The following is a 6,176-nucleotide window of genomic DNA, read 5'->3' on the forward strand; positions in this document are numbered from 1 at the left end:
CAAATTCAGCATTTTAGTGGGGGAATTAACATCGTCATGTTAACAAGCTTAACATTCTAAGGATTTTCTAATCTTCTAATTGTCTAAAAAGATAAGCTCCCCAATACCTCACCTCCTCCCAATGCAATCCCCCGTCTGCCCTCACCAGTTCACTCCTTCAGCCAAAGCTTACTCACCTGGTGAGACATCACTGATGACTTCATTAATTCAAATACATATACCAACCACTCTGTACCATTTCTACATCCTTAGCGCTATCACTCTGCTATGTGGGTATTTAAAAAAATTATAAAGAATAAGCTCAAAGCACATGAATAGGGCAGCAGGCAAGACAAAAGAAAACCTTTTGCTGAGTCAGCACTAAAATCAGCCATTTTCATTAAAACTCTCAATATCTAAAAGGCCAAAATCTTTGGAGAGGCCATTAACATATTTTTTGCGGCTCATTAAATTGCTCCGAAGAAGCAAAAAGAAACATACAGAGCTTTTAAGTGGTAAGTTTAAATGTCCAGGATTTTCTTTATTTACAAAAAAAAAAAACCCACGTGAGAGCAACAGAAACTTTTTGGAAAGATTTTGACTCTACAAACTTTAAAACCATCCAAAAAAATAAATCTTTAGAGCTGGGTCACCAAATAAAAGGCTCGTGGATTTTTCTTCATACATTTTAGGCTACAGTACTTTTCACAAAATATACAATATCCTTATAATTTTTAGAGTGGAGATATTTAAACAAAGAGTGGAAGGTGTGCTGAGGAACAAAAGTTCCCTCAATCAGGGTTTATGCTCATCTAGAGGCCAATTGTGGCCAACCCATCACAAAGACCAGAAGCAGACAAGATGCTGAGATTTCTTTGAAGGTACCCAGGAAGCACAAAACTATACTGGCTCAGGCTCCCAAATTAGGAATATTTTATTAAATTTCCCTTCTCTGAAAACTGATCATCCAGGAAACTATAAACCACACTGTTTGATTAATTGTAAAACCTGTTCCCACCTATGGTGAAAGATGATTAAAGTGTTTTTTTCTATAAACTGATTTTGAATTGTTACCTACAGTGGAATAACGTCTGAAAACGGCCTGTTGTCATCAACATTGTTTCAGGACATCCGGTATTTACAAGGCATTAATCCAGTGTTATAAAGTTTAAATGCCCTCACTATAAATCAAAATTGCAAAATTTGAGGTCACCCACTGGGGAACTGTGTTTATTTAGCACAGACAAGGAGAAAGGTTAGAAAACTAAAACGTTGGTGGGAACGTAGATTGGAATAGAGTGTAAAGTGGTAAGGCAATTTGGCAATATCTATATCAAAAGCATTAAAACTATGCATACCCTTGAATGAGAAAAGCCACATGTAGGAAGGAGGGGCGTATGCAAGGTAAGCATGAAAACAGATAAGAGGACCTCTCTGAAGGGGTACGGGCAAGAAACCCAAACATACTCTCCCTCCTTCTTCTTCCCAGATCTAGAGTCTGAAGGCCACACTGGCCAAGGTTGAGAGTCCTAAATAAAGGAAGCTGACTTGCTGCATCCAGCCCGAGTTCCCTGAGCTGGGCCATGGGATCCTACCAAGCACAGTGGAGTGTCATTTCACAAAAATAAAGTTTAAAGTCCAAATAACAGCGATGCGCCTTGTGTGGCTCAGCAGATCCTACAGAGAATGAGGTGCAAGCAAGGGCTCCAGATGATCAGCTCTTCAAAGGTGTCATGACGATGACAGAGACAGGCACTGAAAGAGGGCAGGCAACTGCTCAGCGATGCACTGACTTGACTTTTCATCGCACCCAAAAGGAGGTGGATATTTAAAACTGATAAACTCGACTAGTCTGTGTGTTGGGGACTGCTTTAACAGAAAGGTTACAAAGATAGCAGAGTTCCCACATACCCTTCACTCAGTTTCCCCAGTGGTAACATCTTACTTTACTATGGTACATTTGTCACAGTTAAAGAGGCAACAATGCTACATGACTATTAACTAAACCGCACACTTGATTCACATTTCACAAGCTTTTCCCTAATGTCCTTTTTTCTGTTCTAGGAACCCATGCAGAATATGACACTACCCATTTAGTCATCACGTCTCCCTAGCCTCCTCTGGTCTGGAACAGCTTCTCAGACTGCCCTTGTTTTTGATGACCTTGACAGCTTTGAAGAGCGCTGGTCAGGCATTTTGAAGAGCGTCCCCTCCTTGGGGACAACAGTATTGTCTGATGTTTTCCCATAGTTACACTGGGGTTACGGTTTGGCAGAAGAAGCCCACAGACGTGAAGTGACAATTTCAAGACAACATATCAAAGGTACGTGCTGTCAACTTCACATCAAGAAGAGCTAGCTTTGATCACCTGGCCAAGGTATTTCTGGGATACGCTTTCTTTTCCGCCCCTTTCCATACTCCGCTCTTTGGAAGCAAGTCATTAAGAACAGCCACTCAGGGAGTACAGAGTTAAACTCCAACTCCTGGAGTGGAGGAGTCTTTACAAGAATTACTTGGAGTTCGTCTGTATCAGAAATTTGTCTCTACTCTCATTTATTTACTTATACGATCATTTGATTATATCAGTGTGGACTCACAGATATTTATTTCATATTTTGGGTTATAAGTCAATACTATGTTATTTATTTTGCTGGTCAAACTGTCCCAGCTTTGGCCACTGGGAGCAATTTCAGGTTGGCTCCTGTGTCCCTTTGACACATCCATCATGTTGTTTTTTGAACATTTCCTTTCTTTCTGCTTCCTCATATTTTTTTTTTTTTTAAAGATTTTATTTTTTCCTTTTTCTCCCCAAAGCCCCCCGGTACATAGTTGTGTATTCTTCGTTGTGGGTTCTTCTAGTTGTGGCATGTGGGACGCTGCCTCAGCGTGGTCTGATGAGCAGTGCCATGTCCGCGCCCAGGATTCGAACTAACGAAACACTGGGCCGCCTGCAGCGGAGCGTGCGAACTTAACCACTCGGCCACGGGGCCAGCCCCCATAGTTGTATATTCTTACTTGTGGGTCCTTCTAGTTGTGGTACATGGGACGCTGTCTCAGGGTGGTTTGATGAGCAGTGCCATGTCCGCGCCCAGGACTCGAACTGACGAAACACTGGACCGCCTGCAGCGGAGCGCACGAACTTAACCACTCGGCCACGGGGCCGGCCCCGCTTCCTCATATTTTTATCAGCAAAAATGCCTAACTTAAGAAAAGGGCAGTTATGGGTTGAATTGTGTCCCTGCAAAATTCACGTTAAAGTCCTGGCCCCACTACCTCAGAATGGGACCTTATTTGGAAACAGAGTCACTGGAGATGTAATGAGCGAAGATGAGGTCATACTGGAGTAGGGTGGGCCCCCAATGCAACATGACTAGTGTCCTTATAAAAAGGGGACATTTGGACACAGACAGCACACGGGGAGAACACCATGTGAAGATGACTGAGGCTGAGACTGAGGTGATGTATCTACAAACCAAGAAAAGCCAAAGATGCCAGAAGACCCCAGAAGCTAGGCAAGAGGCCCCGAACAGATTCTCTTTCACAGCCTCAGAAAGAACCAACCCTGCCGACACCTTCATCTTGCACTTCTAGCCTCCAGAACTGTGAGGAAAGAAATTTCTGTTGTTTAAGTCACTTAGTTGTCACTGTTATGGCAGTCCTAGCAAATGAATACAAGGGCCACTGTCAGTGAGCTCTGCATTGCAGTTAAAAACAATTCACAGATGTGGTATCAAAAGAAGCAGGTACAGAGGAACATCCCAACATACGCCCAAAAGGGTACACTGGACAACAAGGGTACGAGTCTTATGTATCACAGCATTTAGCATCGTATCTGGACGTGAACAAGGTTTGGGGCAGTGTTTCCAGAGGCCTCATTTTCCCTGCGGTTTTCAGCCACCTGCGGCTCTGTTCAGAGCGCTACTTGCCCAGCACACCTGCAAGTGCTAGCAATAACCACCCATCTAGTATAATCACCATCTTCAGCATGCTAAGTACCAGCTCCGTGAAAGCCAAGCACTTCCCAGGTGCCCTGCACAGCACCCCATGCAAGGGCTGTCAGGTGACTCCTTGCATCACAGCCGGTAACGTCAAGGCGGCATTTTTGGTCTCTATTTAATGACTTGCTTTGTCCCACTTCCATCTTCCCTACGTCGTATCAACAAGTGGCCTGATTGCTTAGAATCAAACTGAACACCACATCGTCATAAGCTACATAAATATTGTACCATCATCCAGTCTTTAGAAGCTTTGGTACAATTTTACACACTACAGGATACTGAGGCAAAGTCTAAGCTTTCAGATGAAAGGATTAGTCTCCAGGAAAGAGAAAGTGACTTGTTCTCAGAGTTGAGACATGGAAGAGGCAGGCTAGAATCTGATATGTCATCTCAGTCCACATCCAGTGACCTTTAAGGGGGTGAAATCTAAGCCCCTGCAAGGGTAGATTCAGAAACTTTTTTTTTCCCCTCAGTCAACCAGGAGAAAAGGAACTGGAGGTGACAGAATGAGATCTGAAGTATTCGTTTGGAAATTATTTTCATTACAAAAGCTCTGGTTCGTCTGCATTTTTACACCTACATTAAAAAATCAAATGAAGTCATTAAGCTTAGGCCAGCTCAGAAAGCCTCTCGCCTGAGTATGCATTCCTCTTGCAACCCCCAGAGCTCTGCTATAATCCTTCAAATTATTAAATAATTACTGCGTTTCCCCTGGGGTCATATTTGGCAACAAAATACTGGTCTAAATGAACCAATGATATAACCCAGCGAATTACACTTATGTTCTCAACTTCCTAGAAGCAAGAGACTATGAAATACTTCCGAGGTACAAACTGCTGGGGAGAGTGAAGGGTTTTCTGCGGGGTTTGCAGGGTGAGGGGAGTAGAACAACAAAGGAACATGAGAATCTGGGAAATATTCCAATAATTAGTGTCATCTCCTCCCCGACCATGCTTTCGTGGCAGCCATTCTCCACTCTAATCCCAGCTCCCTTCCATTTCAGGAGTGGCTACAGACACAAGGAGAAAACCAAGCATATGGCTCCGTCCTTCTGGACATTTCTACAATGTTGGCTGGGCAGCTTTGGAAAATCCCATCTTATCTCCTACAGCTATATGACCTCAAGTTGTCATTTCCAATAAAGTATGCTTCCAGTGATTTTTATGAACATAGACAAAAGCTGCTACAACCTTTTTTTTTCTTCTTCAAATCTTTCAAACCAACTGTAGTTGCTATGTAGGGTTATTTGTTTCTAAGGCAACAGCGTATATCTAAGTACTAATGGCCTGTCCTTTTGCCAGGCAACAAACAGCCTTGTGATGCAACTGCACCTGTCTCGGCTACGCGTTACTATGGAGACGCTCCAGTTGCTATGGCTACCATCACGCTAATCGCCTAGCAAAGGCAGACATACAGCAGTCTTCTCAGAGAGCCCAGCTGTTCCTTTCCGTCTCTTGCTGAAGACTGATTGTCTCGGGCCTGTGATGGAATGCTTCTCAACTGAGATGCACAAGAACTTCATTAATGCTGTTTCAGAGGATCACCTGGTGCTCCCTTCTGCAGAGCAAACCCCAGACTAGAGAAAGAATCTGTAAAGAAGTGGATTGTAAAACAACTGAAACCTAGGAATTCACGCCACTCCTCATTGGCATAAACCTGTGGTCCAAGGATAATCTCTCTTAACTGGATGGTTACAAGAGAAACATTTCCATATACCAAAAAAATTTTTTGTAGGATTGAGGGGTACGTTTCAAACCCAAGCACCATGTAAGATAAAAGCAATCTTAAAATTTGGCTTTGCGTTAGGCGGTTATCTTTTATTTTATTTTTTTTAAAGATTTTTTAATTTTTTTCCTTTTTCTCCCCAAAGCCCCCCGGTGCATAGTTGTATATTCTTCATTGTGGGTCCTTCTAGTTGTGGCATGTGGGACGCTGCCTCAGCATGGTTTGATGAGCAGTGCCATGTCCGCGCCCAGGATTCGAACCAACGAAACACTGGGCCGCCTGCAGCGGAGCGGGCAAACTTAACCACTCGGCCACGGGGCCAGCCCTGGCGGCTATTTTTTAGAATCTAACACTAATACACTTTTTTTAAAAGGGACAGCTACATACCCCGCCCTGATGATATCTTTGTAAAAATGGCACCCATGACCTCACTGTCTCAAAACAAATGGGCATGTGAGGAGGAATAAAAGTCTT

At 43.3% G+C, this 6,176-nt stretch overlaps 1 protein-coding gene across 15 annotated transcripts in view; it reads right to left on the bottom strand.

Moving 5' to 3' along the window:
- Nucleotides 1-6,176, bottom strand: part of FOXN3 (forkhead box N3) — a 391,151-nt gene that overhangs the window by 168,108 nt on the left and 216,867 nt on the right. The gene's annotated exons all lie outside the window — the stretch shown is intronic.

The sequence above is a fragment of the Equus przewalskii genome, chromosome 25 (assembly GCF_037783145.1).
Source record: "Equus przewalskii isolate Varuska chromosome 25, EquPr2, whole genome shotgun sequence".
NCBI lineage: Eukaryota > Metazoa > Chordata > Mammalia > Perissodactyla > Equidae > Equus > Equus przewalskii.